Consider the following 16390-nt stretch of genomic DNA (forward strand, 5'->3'; position numbering starts at 1 on the left):
GAAAGTCCTCTGAACAGATAACCACCAGATCCTCTGAACCAGCCCAGGGAATCCTGAAATAAACGGATCCCCACTGATAAATACCGCGGACAGCATTCCGGCGTCTCAGAAATAAACCCATAAATCCGACTTAGAACTCTGATCAATAACTGAACCATTAGTCACCATCAAAGTCACCATCAGAACATGCATCTGTAAGAATCAACCCTCCCCTCACAGGTGAATTCTAATCAGGTCATCCTAAGGCGGATAATGGTCTCGACAATCGGGCAAAGATACTCAACGGGTTTGCACTTTCGGGTGTGCCGTTGCAGCTCTCTTAAGATCGTCTAAACCAAAGATCCGGGAAAGAACGGTCTCCAAAGTCGACAGCTCTAAAGAGATAACTCAACCAAAGTGGAATACTCCACCCAGAAGAGCTCACTCAGAAGAACCTCGTCCGGCTTGTGGTATGTCACGTCGCAACAACATGCTGATCCAACATGTGAGGAAACGTGAGACCACACTAATCCTAGGTGTATACTCGGGCCTGGGTTTTAGCCCCACTCAGAACACCCACCCCAAATCAGAGGAACCAACCTGTACAGAATCCAGCATAATGATGATATGATGCATGCAAACATATATGCAAATAATCACAGTATAATAATCATAAATGCAATAAATAGAGCAATAAAAGCAACCAAAACTACCCTAGAGAGCGCTAGGAGTGACTCGCTTAGGGAAGATGGACCAGCAAGAGGTCAACTTCTATGTCCCCAGCAGAGTTGCCAGCTGTCGCAATGCGAAAAACAACCGGCGGGAAAAACTAAAACAAACAGAGCCGCCACCGTGCGTTATTTATCCCAAACGAGGGAAAGGAAACGCTCGAAGTAAACCTGGAAAGGAAATGGTCTTACGACCGGAGATTGCAAGGATCGGGAGTCGCTTACGCAAGGGGAAGGTATTAGCACCCCTCACGTCCGTCGTACTCGACGGGATCCACGCTCAAGAGAATAGAATAAGGTTGCTGAAATACTGCTCAAAAGAATGCACACACACTGGAATCAAACACAGATGGAAGAAGAGGGGAACGGGCTCGCTAGGATATCGCATCCTATGCCTACGTATCTCATCTGGAATGAGAATCAGAGCTACCGTAGTTCGGCTAACGCACGCCGAAACAAAACACAACACAAAGACGCTGAGACGTCAAAATAAACACACAAAGGAAACAGACTGCCAATGGCTGGTCTTACGTCCGACTCTGAATAACAAACACAAATAGGATATGGAATGCCAATCGCTGGTCTTACATCCATCTCCTAACACACATAAAAGGTCATCAAACAGACAAGTTAATAGGGAGTCTGGCACTCGAGCCTAATAACTGTCACACAAACACCAAGCAGACGCTGAGACGTCAGAAGAAACAAAGAAGTTGAACACACAGACTAAAAGGGAGTCGGGAACTCGGACCTAATAGTTGTCAAGCAAAACACACACAAAAAGGAAAAGGGCGCCCGGAGAGATCTCGCACGATCTCCTGCCTACGTACCTCATCTGGTATGAGGATCAGGGCGACGTAGTTCCCCTTAACAGGGGAGAAACTTCTATCCTAACCAGAGACTGGGAAATGATAAACTAAAAGGGAGACTGACTCGAGCCTAATAGTTATCATGTAATCCATAATAGTCCTAGGTTGAGGTTTCTAACCAGAGTTTGACTCACACAGGCAGTGAGTCAACTCAAGTCTATCTCTACGTACGTCAACTTCCTCAAAAGTTGATCATACAACTCCTACAGAAAGGAGATGAGAAACTAAGCAGATAAACAACAAAAGCAGTCAGCACACACTATACACAACCAAGGAGGCTCAAGCAAGGTTGGACTTTAGTCAAGGGGTCATATCGACCTTGACAAACAAGCCAAATACTGAAATGGGTAGTCAGGCTCTTAACCTCTAACATTGAGAGTTAGGGTGAGCAGATGAAATGGAGATGAGGGTTATGCCTCATAGCTCTTAACCCAGGCTTGGGTGAGCTTGACTCAATGAAAGTGTGGGAGTCCAGAATGTGGGACTCTATTCCACATGACTGACACAACAAGATTTTGGGCTTTTGTTCAAAGTGCATCAACATAGGGTGTGAGCAAGATGAATGACACAACTGAATAGAAGGGGGTGGATTGCACACCCCTTTTATCTTCCAATGCCTCTTCACTTAGGAGGTCTTTTCATGTACAAGGCACAAAGATAAACAAGCACAAACATTGCCTCTTAAGGAGGGCTTCAGACAGGTGTCTGCCAAAATAACATGACAGGTCTTCCAGACTACATGAAGTTCAAGGAAAATACCTAAGTGGTATGCCAACCACAAGCAAAGCAAAGTTCAAATGAACTTAAAGCAACTTAGGTACCTGTGTAAACAACTAAACAAATCAGTACAGTATTCAGACAAACAGACAACAGTCAACAACAAACAGACAATCCCAATGTACAACATATAAGCCATAAGGAAAACTCAAGTGAATTATCATCAACCTACAAAACAACCAAATGTTAGCAATCAATAGCAAATATCAACATTCAAATGATGAAGCAACATCAACCATGGAGATTAGGTGCTTGGTCCTGAAATTCAAAGCTCACATGTAAGTATAAACCACTAGGTCAAGGCCTAGGGTCAAACGTGAAGAAAAATTCAAAACAGGGGCTAATATTCAACACAATGCAACTTCAAACACATATTAACATGTCCTAAAAAGTACCAAAACAAAGTCATCAAGCAAAGGCATTTCATGTGCAAGGGAAGTCAAAGACAATTTCAAGGCATACATTTGGACATTGAGAATGAAAATTCCAAATCAAAACAGAAATGATCCATATAATTCTGGAAATATTCATGAGCATTCAACACATCCAACATGATTATCATACAAAAAATCAGAATCAACAAAGGTCATTTGATATGGAAATTAAATTGCACAAGTTGATCAACCAATTGTGTGACACAAATTGTCACACCATGCAAACATGTTCATAAAACAGAAATGGCAAATGAGAAAAATACCAAACCAAGCCTTATACATCCATCAACATATTAAGAATAATCATGCAAAGTTTCATGGCAATTGGATAAATTTCAAGCATTTCATGATAAGATGAATGGAGCAAGGTCACAAATGTACACATGTTCACATATTCTAACACCATTCAAAATCCAGCCATGCACAACTTCAGAATTTAACATCATCAAATAGAGGACATCTCAAGGATCAATTAGCAAAAAACCAGGGATTTTTTGGAGCATTTTTCAATTTATTATGAATTTTTAAAGTTGGATAAAAATTTGAAATCAAAATAATCATGTACATGGAAAATAAGGAGGGAAATGAACAAAATGTGAATGAATTTGAAAAACTGCATTCGCCAGGACTCGAACTCGGTACGAATTTGAAAGAAGCGCGCGCCAATATGAAACGCAGCCGTTTTGGGCAAAAAAAACCCTAGCGAACCAGAGTGGACGCTAAAACGGACGCAAAGTCGTCGCTAATCTGGAAAACATCGTCTTCCTCGTGAAGACGATGATGAACAGTATGAGCTTCATACCAATTTTCCAGAATTTTCAAGAATTTTCCAGAATCATGAAATGAACGCATCAAATGAATCCTTATGCAACGTAGATTACAAATCAAGCATTAATTCACGTTAATTCATCACCAATTGTGCAGATCGAAGCAAAAAAGTTTAGCATTCAAAACTTCAAGGAAGCATATCTCACTCAATAATGCACCAAATCATGTGAATTTTAGCTCAGAATCATCAGCAAAGAGAGATCTACAAGATTATGCATATAAAACAGTGAATTAAGAAGCTCGAAAATATGACCTCTTGAAGAGCAGCTTCTTGAAATGCACGATCCAAGGCCTTGCAATGATCCAAATCAACTCCTGAACACTTGTAATGAAGTTTGGTGAAGGAATTGGAGCTTGAAACCGTGTAGATCTAGCTTATCAATCCACTTCCATTCTTGAGTTCTTGAGCTTGCTATGCACAAATTCTAACCAAAATTAATGATCCAAAGCTTGATTCTCCATCTACTACACTCAATGATTCAGAATATCAAAGAAAAATGCAAGGTTATGTGAAGAAATTGCAAGTTTTGGTTGAGAGAAAATTTTTGATGTGAGATGAAAACTAGATCTAAAATGGTGAAAATGATTAAGCCCTCTCAAATTCTGTTATGATTATCAATATATACTCTGTCCTAATCTCATTTTAATTAAAATTAATCATGGTTAATTTGAGATTAATCAAAATAAGGGTGTTTGGCAAAAAATGAAAATTGCATGGTGCATGGAGTAATCCTACGTGAACAGTGTCATGTGCTTGATCAAAGTCACTCAAAATCATTTTTAAAACACATTGGCAATGGTAGAAAGTTCTCATGATGCACCATTTTTAAATTTGCGATTTTCCCTCCAAAATTGACTTGAAATAGCAAATGACCATGTAATGCAAATTCATGCAATGTGATGAATGGTTTGGAAACTTCATGTCATGAGAAGCATTTTAGAAAAAGAAGCACCAAATTTGGAGTTATGAATCAAAAGTTATGGCCATTTGAAATTCCATGCACCCTCGGCAATGATTGGACCATATCTCCTCAACCATTCATCATAAATTCATGATCTTGGACTTTTTGGAAATGGGAGAGAGAGATATTCAACTTGCATGTTGGACAAAACTTCATTTGAAGCTTCTTTGATGATGTAAGATCAAGTTGAATTTGAACCAAAACCTTTCCATTTTTGGAAACTTTCAATTACAGGTCACTTTCCATTTTTGGCAACTTTTGGTCTGACCTCAAATTCTTCAAGATATGCATTTGACATGATTAAAAAGCCTCTTTTGAACATGAATGAGATGTTGAAACTCATTTCTCCACTTCCAAGCCCTCAGTTGACTTGCAGTTGACTTTTATGGTTGACAGATGACTTGAACATGCACAGATGATTTTGAGCCTCAACCACTTGATGAAATGGCTCCAAAATGAAACCCTAGCTTGTACAAGCTCAATAACATCACCTGATGATCTCCATCTCAATAAAGAACTCATCTCCTTGAAAACCCCTGGCTGGTAGAATAGCACTGAGTAGGGTTGACCAGAGGTCAAAACCCTAATCCCAAGGAACATGACCATGAACAATGAACCCCTTGGTGATGATAAGACCATGATGACGGTGATATATCCTTGCCAACAAGATAATACTCAACCTCCTTGAGGAACCAATAAAACCCTAATTGAAGAGCAACCCTCAGATGATTGATCAATTCAACAAGACCCTCAGGCTTGAATCTCTCAACCTCTCTATCTTCTGAGAAAGACTTTGGAGGATGACTTGTTCATTCCACATGATATGCAAATATGTAATGCCTAATGTCCTACAAAATGAAATGCAATATGCTAAGCTAGTCCCAAGAGAGGAGGGAAAATTTTGAGGTGTTACACCGGTCACTTTGGTGCATTTCAACTGTAGTGAATCGGATAATCGGTGTCTTCGCTGTCCAAACTGCAGCATCGTCATGGTTCACATCATGATCCAGACCCAGATATGGCCTCCAAACAAACTGGGAAAAAATACCAAATCGTTAGATGAAAAAAATTTGAGAAGTATTTTTAGATTAAGTATAGTTTGGTAGGAGTATTACATCATCATGTCCAATGTGATCCAATAGATTTTGATAGACTACGATAGCGTGTTTCGGACACCTATTGTAGTTCATTCCCCTTACTGACCACCTAAGATAATAAAAAGAAGTGAAAAATATTATTGACTGTTAATTTAAATAATAGATATAATTAACTAAATGGTGAATGGTAAAGTGCTAGACTTACTTGGTTGCAAAGGGGAACACGAATGGACGCTCATTTTCTGGGGCAAGCGACGGCATCCTAGACCACCCCCAAGCTTGAAGCAAATAAGCACATGAAAAAAAAGTACAGGTATTCTTTTTTGCAGTTCTACACAATGCACTATATAGATGGGCCAACACAGCTGAACCCCAACTATAAGTGTTTACCTTATTGATGTTGCGTAATAAAGGTAAATACATTATATTCACAGAATTACCTGTACTTTCTGGAAACAAAAAGTTACCAAATAAAATCATAATATAACACCGAGATTTTATTATTTTCTCATACTCGGTTAAATCTTCGGACAGTACTATACTGGCATAATATTGTTTAAGGTATTTTAAATTTATACCTTGCCCCCTTGCTTGACTGGATGTCTCTCCCTCAGTTTCGTCGTCCAACAAAGAGGCACCCAGTAATTCATTGCATATATTGTTGTCTTGGTTAACTTTCCCATTCACTGCCTTTCCATCTATACGAAGACCCAACAGCATGTACACGTCCTCAAGTGTGACGGTACACTCACCAATCAGAAGGTGAAATGTGTGGGTCTCGGGTCTCCACCTCTCCAACAAAGCCAGAATGAACTTGTAGTCCACCGAGTACGAAACAATGTTTAGGAGATTTCCAAATCCACATCCTCTAATATATGGTTCTATTAAAGGATCGTGGGGTACATATTCATGTACACGACATCTAAACCGCTTCGGATCCTAATAACAAAAAAAAACGACAATACAATTAGAAGAAGAAATATGTATTAGATGTAATCCAGAAATAGAAACTAAAAAGAAAGAGATTTCAAAGGTATAACACAAAGAGTTTTTTTACAAGTAATCCAGAAATAGTAACTAAAAGAGAGAGATAACATACAAATGTCGAGATATTCTCGATTGTGCCTTTGTGTTCATCGCCCATAGTTAACAAAGACATGATTCGATTTTGCAAAGCTTAAGTTTGTTAGATGAAAGAAATGTGGTAGAAGGAAAGAGTGTGATGAAGATGGTTTGATAATGTTGATGTGGGAGAGTATTTATAGATGAATAAGTGAGTAGGTTTAGAAACCATAAAGGAATGTGATTGGTTGCATGCAAAGGCAAGAAGAGACAAAAGAAGAGACAAGTGAATGACAAAAGACTAAGACAAATGAATGATAAAAAAGTGAATGACAAAAGTAGCATGGAAGGAATCTAGTAGGCGCATGTGAAGAATTCACATGCAAGAGGAAGAGGAGCCATTACCTTTGGCGCCTACATGTGAATTTTCACATGCAAGGAAGAGGCGCCCTTCCTCTTGGCGCCTTAGTGTAAGGCATTAGGAAGGGGCGCCATCCCTAGTGGCGCCTATGTTCAATTTTGTGAAGAGGCGCCCAACCCTTTGGCGCCTATGTTACTTTATGGTGCCAAGGGAATGGGCGCCTATGTTTACTTTATGTTTAATCTTAGGGCACTTTAGGCCACATTAGGGCACAGAGAACTCAGAGATTCTTTGATTCCCTGGGTATTGAGTATTCTTTTCACTCTTCCCTCTGTGTATTCTTTTCACTCTTCCCTCTGTCTATTCTTTTCACACTTTTCTCTGCGTGCAAGTATAGTCAAGTCTGTACAGACTATTATGAATTTATTAATGCATTGGCCAACTATTTATGTTGTGCGGTTGAACAAGATTTACAAATCATTCAGTTTCAATTCCATTCAACACAATGTCTTCAACACAACAATATATGATCAGTGCACATGTTGACGGTGAAATATTTGATCATCAGTTGTTCGATTTTTGTTTTCAAGACACACAGGTGACTCGTTTTACAATAAATCGGCGATCAAATTTTTCACACCTAAAACAAAGAATAGAAAAGAAGTTGCAGTGCAATAATGTCGGTCAGATCATCTATAAAAATCCAGTTTGTTTTGCAGAAAACCAGGTAAAATTTTATCAGAACAAGATTCGAGATGATGATGATGTTCAACATATGTTTGGCACTCACGAACAATCCGGTTACAACGATATAGAGTTGTATATATTACCACATCAACAACAGGAGTCCCAATACATTGATCAGTCACAAGTGTTTTGTGAGACTGATGACGAACAAGCTGAGGTGAATGTTCCAGACGATGAAGAAGAGGAACCTGAGATCATCGTTGATTCGATGGTGAACGCTGAAGAGAAAGAGGAGCCAATACCAGCAGGTCATGTATATTGCCCACCCCAACACATGACAAGGTTAAATTTGGGTTCAGATGAACCTTCGGAAGATGTATGGTACAATCCTTACGTGCAAATGCAAGGATCTCTGAAACAAGGAGACACATTTCGCACAAAAGAGGAATGTGTAAAAGCCATCAAAAAATTCCACATGGAACTATTAGCAGATTTCAGAGTTGACAGAACTGACGCATTGAGGTATAAAGTTTATTGTCCGAATGAGCACTGCCTTTTTAAGTTGTCAGCTTCGTACAGGAAGAGGAAGGAGTCTTGGGAGATTGGATCAATGGGTCCAGATCACACATGCATCCTGACCAACCCAATGCAGGATCATCGTAAATTAAGCTCCTAACTAATATGCGATGAAATATTGTCTGTCATTGGCGATAATCCGTCTTTAAAGGTGAGTACAATAATCTCGCATATTAGGGCAGAGTACAACTACACACCATCATATAGGAAGGCATGGATAGCTAGAACAAAAGCTGTTGAAAAAGTGTTTGGCAATTGGGAGGAATCTTACAAACAACTTCCAAAATACATGTTCGCTCTAAAACACTATGCTCCCGGTACAATTTTCAAGATGGAAACATTGCCCGCATATACACCAGATGGTACGTGTGCTGTTGGAAATAGAATATTTCACAGTCTATTTTGGGCATATCAACCGTGTATCACAGGTTTTGCTTTCTGTAAACCAATTATACAAATTGATGGTATATGGTTGTATGGAAAATACAAAGGAACGTTACTGATGGCAGTGGCACAAGATGGGAACAACAATATTTTTCCGATCGCCTTTGCCTTAGTTGAAGGGGAGACTGCTGAGGGATGGAGTTTTTTCCTAAGAAATCTCCGATTGCACGTAGCACCTCAACCTAACTTGTGTTTGATCTCTGATAGACACCCCTCAATCATCAGTGCATATAATAACATTGACAATGGCTGGCAAAATCCTCATTCGACGCATGTGTTTTGTATTAGACATATTGCTCAGAATTTAATGCGAGAAATCAAAGATAAGACGTTGCGTAAGAAGGTTGTCAATGCAGGTTACGCATTGACAGAACCTTCTTTCAAACACTACCGCGAGGAAATAAGATTGTCGAACGAAGATGCGGTTCGGTGGATCGATAGTATTCCGTTGGAGAAGTGGACTAGGGTATACGACGGCGGACAACGTTGGGGCCACATGACAATAAATCTTGTGGAATCAATGAACTCTGTCTTCAAAGGAATTCGTAACCTACCAATAACCGCTTTGGTGCAAGCTACATATTTCAGGCTAGGGGCGTTGTTTGAAACCAGACGCTCAAAATGGAGTTCCGTGTTGCAATCTGGACAGTTGTTCAGTGATGCTTTAATGAAATTCATCAGACATGAAGCTGCCAAAGCAAACACACACGTGGTTACGGTATTTGACCGAACAAAAGGTTGGTTTAGTGTTGCCGAGTCCATGGATCACAATAAGGGCATGCCAATAGGACAATACAGAATTGAATTAGATAGAGGTTGGTTCGACTGCGGAAGGTTCCAAGCCTTCCGTACCCCCTGCTCTCATGTCATAGCGGCGTGCTCAAGGTTCGAAGAGATCCATCCTACTTGCTATCTGAACTTTACAAAGTCGCCAGCCTTTCAAATGTTTATAAAATTAGTTTTTTAGTAGTGGCAAAAGAGGATTATTGGCCAGAATATCAAGGGGACATCGTCTGGCACAACGAAGTTATGCGAAGGAAGAAAAAGGGTCGCCCTAACAGCACCCGAATTCGAACCGAAATGGATACGGCGAACAAAATGGTTAGACTATGTAGTTCATGCCGTCAACCAGGTCACAATCGTAATAACTGTCATAGTGTTGGAACGAGCACAACCAGATAAATTCAGATGTACCTCTGTTGATATATATGGAAACTTAAATTTATTTCAAAGTACCTCTATTGCAATATATGGAAAATTAATTTTACTTCGTAGTAGACGGCTGTGACGAAAAGACAGTTGTTCATAAAAAATAACACAAACAATTAAAACAACTAGAATACAAAAACTATGCGATTACAACCATCAAAACAATTTTGAACATGTACTGCATCATCCTACGAGCGTCTTGGTCGGTCTTAATATCCACCCATTCACGCACTTCTCCGTTTTGGTTGAACGTGGACACAAGCCATTGTATTCTTCTAATCCGTTCACCCTCTCCAATTTCTCCCTCTAACCAACTATACAACGCCCGATTAAGACGTTCAAACGTATCTGTGTTCCAAAGTCGAACCTGTATCGGAGCCGCAACGGCAGAAAATATTACATCAGCATTTCGTTTCTGAATATATGTAGACATTGTTAAAACAAAGAAAATTAAAATTGATGGTTGGACTAGACTAGGAGATGAATTTGAGTGAAAATAAATATATGCAAGGTGATGGTATTTATAGAGACGAAACATAAATCCGACAATACACATAGGCGCCACAAAAAATATAATAAAAACTTATAATTAAAAAAAATTAAAAAATAAATAAATAAATAAATAATAAAGGGGCCTAAGGCGCCATGCCTATTGGCGCCTCCCTTAGGAGGGAGACTAAGGCGCCATCCCTATGGGCGCCTCCCTTAGGAGGGATACTAGGGCGCCACTCCCCTTGGCACCTCCTTTAGGAGGCCCAAGCAGGCGAGCCCAATGCATTGGCGCCAATACGTCTGGCGCCTGCCCTAAAATTTTAAGGGATACGCCAACTCCCCCGGCGCATCCTCTCCCAAACATGGTTATTTTGGAAAATTTTCTGAAAACTTGGTTATTTTCGTATTTAATTTTAAAAAGATGGTTATTTTAAAAAAAAAATCAAGATGTTTTTGTATACGCACTTGCTTCCAAAAATAATATTAAAAGTATTATTTCATTTTTTAATTATTGTTATTTCTCTAATTTTATAATCTAAAATGCTAAGTAATATTATGATATCAAAAACACTGTGATATTATTTTAAAACTAATTTTATGATATTAATTTTATGATACTAATATTTAGACATGGCAACGGGGCGGATCGGGGACGGTTTTTACCTCCCCAAATCCAAACCTGAGTCCTCAAACAATCTTTGTTCCCCTCTCCAAACTCAAACGGGGATGGAGAATCAAAACTCAAACCCGTCCCAAACAGGTTCGGGTATCCCCGCCCCGCCACCATTCATTTAATGAAATCAATTTTTTTAATAAAAATATTTATTTTTTTCTAAAATAAAACTACATTACATATAATAAAATAAAACAATCTAAAAAAATTTCATACATTCATTTCAAATATTTTAAATAATAAATTCAAATTCAAACATCAAAACATTGACCACATATTTAATATTCTAAATTATCAAAAATAAATAGTATTGTACATAATAAAATAAACGGGGCGGGTTCGGGATGGGTACTAGTGTCCCCGTTACCCGACCTATCCCCATATTTTATAATCGAGAAAACCAAAACCCGAACCAAAACTCATTCAAAGCGGGTTTTCCCCGTCAACTTCGGGGTGGGTTCGGATGGATATTCGCGGATACGGATTATGTTGTCATACCTACTAATATTATAATACTAATTTTAAAAAAACACTATCATATTATAATTTTATAAAAATTGTGATAATATTTTATAATTTTGCTCTAAAATACCAATGTTATAAAATACTAATTTTATAATTACACAGTAATATTATATGGTATATGTGTGTTCAAGGATGGTCTTGAGCACGGATTCGGGGAGTGAAAGTCTAAGGCACCATAATTTTAGGGATACTAAATTTTTTTTATTTTATTTTATATATATATATATATATATATATATATATATATATATATATATATATATATATATATATATATATATATATATATATATATATATAAACAATTTTTTATTATGAAAATATTTGGTACAATTTTTTTTTTAAAGTATTGGCTAACAAAATTCTAGGGGGCACTACAAAATTAATTAGTATATCCATAATTTTAGTAACTAGGGAGTTTAATTGAGGCACTAAAATTAAAAAAATGATACAGGCAATATGAATCATCGAAAAGTCGGATTTTTAACTCTTTATTAAGACTAAAAAGTCACTAAACTTTACTTTAGTTTATGAATTTGTGTTCTTTCTAATTCTCAAATTTCAATCTAATTATAATCTCTCAATTTCTCTGAAAAAATATAAGTGTCAATCGTTAATTCAACAAGAAAATTGGAAAAGCAAAGTGTCTACCGTAAGTGTCAAAGGATCAATGAATCAAAAAGTTATATATATATATATATATATATATATATATATATATATATATATATATATATATTACTTATTAGTCAAAAATAAAATAAAAAATCATTTATAAGATGTTGATTTTCACTTTTCAGGATCAAATTTGATTTGGTGTTCAAAGATTTTTGGAACAAATTGATCATAATTTAAATTGAAGGTTAAAAATCAACATCATATACTGTTGTTTCATCTCTTTGATTGCTTGAAATGTTGCTTAGAAAACTATTGTCTGGTCATCTAAAACGAAAAAAGAAAGAAACTAATTGAAATTAATAATAAATCTCAAAAGGGTGATATTCATAAAAAATTTAGAGAATACCATACAATTTCTATTTCAAATGATGCAAATCTAGGTAATTTGAACCTTGAAGCTGAGAGTTTAGAAAATGAACAACTAAATAGGATTGTTGAAGAGCAAAATATTTTGGTTGAAAAAAATAAAAATGAAGATGATGATGAAACTGAAAATTTTGATGATGAAGGTTATAATAATGAAAATGGACATATCCATGTTTTTGTTGATGAATAACCTAACGAGTCTATTCTATTGGACATTTATAATCCAAGAACATGGAGTAACCTTATCAATGATTTAAGAGATAAATTACTAAGAAATTGTCACAAAAGAGGTGTGTCAATTGTGAATAATCCTAAAGATACTTATGGTAGGCATTTCTCATCATCATGTTATATTCGTTATTGTTCTAATTGAGAAGAGCAAGATAGGAATTGACTTGTTTATTCAAAATAATTGGATAGAGTTTTGTGTCCAAACATTGATTCATTGATTCAAAGATCCATACTTGTATTCTTTTCGGGAGTCATTTTGGAGTGGTTTATATTTTGATGTAGTATAACCATTGATTCAAAGATTCATACTTGTATTCATTTTACATAATGTTAAATGAAAATGTGTTTTTTATCTAATTATTTCTTTATGTATTTATTGTTAAAAAAAGAATTACGGAAACCACTCTTTTGATTTGCCCATCCAAATTCAAAGGACCGAGCTTATCTGTTTAACTTGTTAAAAGTAATACGGTGATATATTTGAAATAAAATACATACTACACTTAAATTGTGTCAAAATAATTCACATAAATAAATTTAAATTCTAAATTATAAGTGATGCAAATAATTTAGTATTAATATGTAGTAGAAAATAAAAGTAAAACTAAAGGAATATTACTGTTTAATATTTAATATATATTTATTAGTAAATATTAATTTTTTAAAGTTGCTCCATGATTTTTTCAAAATCTTTGCCTTAACTATAAAATTGTCTCATTGTAATATGGTTTTTCTAAATCCTTGATTTAACTATAAAACAGAACGTCTAACTACATAATAGCACCACAAATTATAGACTTATGATAAAATTATGAAACTCTCCAATTTAAAATTTCGTTAATCCTTCTTTCTAAAGCAACTGACTACACCTCAAACGTGTTAGGGGGGTTTTCACTAGGGAGCATTGAACATTGTGAGACTTCTTCTTTTTAAAGCAACACCTTTGTGAGAGACACACCACATATTCACCCAAAACTTTAAGTTGATTATGGGACTATTACCCACACTACTCACACTTGATACATTCTTAACATCCCCCTCAAGTGTGAGTCTACAATGCTCCCCCTCAAATGAAAGCTCGTCTTACTTTCACAAACTCTTGTACCGCACGAAACGTGTTGACACTTTTCAACGGAACGTTTCTTATTCACCACACTGGCACCGTTTTGACTTTGGATACAAGTAAGTCGATCCCTTTCTCGAACCAAAGGCTCTTGATACCATTTATTGGGGGAGTTTTTCATTATGGAGCATTGAACATTGTGGGACTTCTTCATTTAGAGCAACACCTTTGTGAGAGAGACACCACATATTCACTCAAAACCTTAAGATGATAGGTGGGTGGGTTCTCTCACTTATAAATTTTCAAGTCTCTATATTTTCAATCAATGTGGAACTATTACCCACGCTACTCACACTTGATACATTCTCAACAAAACGGACTTACGAAACTCAAGTCAGGCGTGAAATAATATGAACAACGCATGATTGAAATTTGACTACGCCTCTGGTATAAAAACTATATAACTACTATTGTTGTAGAGCTCCCTGACTCAATTTCTCTACTTCAAAAGAATGATTATTGTGTTAGATTTCTAACGCAACTGACGACACCTCAAACGAACTTACGAAACTCAAATTACGCATTAAACAAGATGGTCAATCCTTTTCTATGTTTATCTACAATTTTCTTCGCTTTTCTCTCTATTGAACATATCAAAAACTCATCTATTTCGCCTATTTGAGTTTTCACCGTCCCAAAAACATACAGAGAAACATAGTCATTGAAAGAGCACAAAAAATAGGATTAATAACAATATATTTTATCAACGAGATCTCGCCTTAACATAAGGCATCAACACAATTTAAAAATTTAACTCTCGCCTTATCGCAAGGCAACAACAAAATTAATTCAATTCTCGCCTTATCATAAGGTGTAATCATTTCTCACTCAATCAATCTTGCTTAATTTGCCTATTTGGGTCCTAATCGCCTCAATACACACATGTTAACCATAGATAATAGAAATCAACAAAAATCACATGTTCATACTCTTGTCTTATCAAAAGGTATCAACATAGATCATCAAATTAAAGTCAAAAATCGATCAAGTATAAAAAGAAAAACATTATCATAACGACCGCCTTAGAAGGTTTTGCCCAAACCTTCTTTGGCCAAAAACATAATCACAGAGAAAAAGGAAGAAAAAAAGGCAGAAGGGTAATGAACTCTCATTATCCATCTACTTAAACACTCATACATGAATAGTCTTCATTGCCTCGAATTTGCAGCAATGTTGGAGCTTTAGCTATGGGATTTTTTCTCTATTCTTTCCAAAAGTTTCTTCTAGGTTTTTCTCTATTCTGCCTATGTTTCAACGCAAAACACGTATTGACTTAAATATCTTCCAACTCCCCTATTTAAATAAAAATCTTATTTTATTTTATTATTTCTCTTTATTCCCCTTATTTCTCACAAATCCCACCTCCCTCCTTAATTTTCATTATATTTCTATTTTTCTCCCCAAAACCAATTATCTCATTATTTATATTAAAATTTAATTGAAAATTCTAATAATTCTATCAACACTCCAATAATTTCCAAAATACTAATTAATTCAAATAAAACACTAACACTCAAATAAAACAAAATAAAACATTTTAAACTTAATTAAAATAATTAAATAAAAAAATTGAGCGTTACAAGCGTCATCTCGTGAGCTTCTAATCGAGCTTGAATTTCCTCAAACTACTTCTAGCTGGGTTTTTGGACTCTTCAATATACATTACGATGTAATCAAAGTTTACAGTCAAAGATCTCAACTTTCTCAATTTTCTGCAAATCAGTGTTTGATTCATCACGTGCCTTCATCTGGTTTATTAATAGCACCAATCATGACAAGAAATCTGAAACTGACTCATCTTCTTTCATTTGAGTCATTTCAAATTGCTTTCTCAAGGTCTGCAACTTCACTCTCTTGAGTTTCTCATCACCAATGTACAACTTCTTTAATTTATCCCAGACTTCTTTAGTCATTTCTTCTTCTATTATCGTCTCAAGGATATTCAGATCCATGCATTAGTGAATCAAGAACAAGGTTTTTCCATCTTTTTTCATCTGATTCTTGTGTGCAGCCTTTTGTACATCAGTTGCATTCTCCTCCAACGATGACACTCCTTCACTCACGATTTCACTCACATTTTGAAATCTAAATATGACCTTCATTTGTGCATTCCACCTCTCTTAGTTTTCTCCTTTTGAAAATCGGTAGATTCATTGGAAATTACGTTGATGTTGTATTACCGTTTGCCATTACAGATTCTCTCTTAATTGCAACCGTGCTCTCTGATACCAATTTGTTAGAATAGAAAAAGAATTCCAGGGTTTGAGAAAGAGGGGGAAAGTGAAGAGA

This window comes from Lathyrus oleraceus, chromosome 4 (genome assembly GCF_024323335.1).
Source record: "Lathyrus oleraceus cultivar Zhongwan6 chromosome 4, CAAS_Psat_ZW6_1.0, whole genome shotgun sequence".
Classification (NCBI taxonomy): domain Eukaryota; kingdom Viridiplantae; phylum Streptophyta; class Magnoliopsida; order Fabales; family Fabaceae; genus Lathyrus; species Lathyrus oleraceus.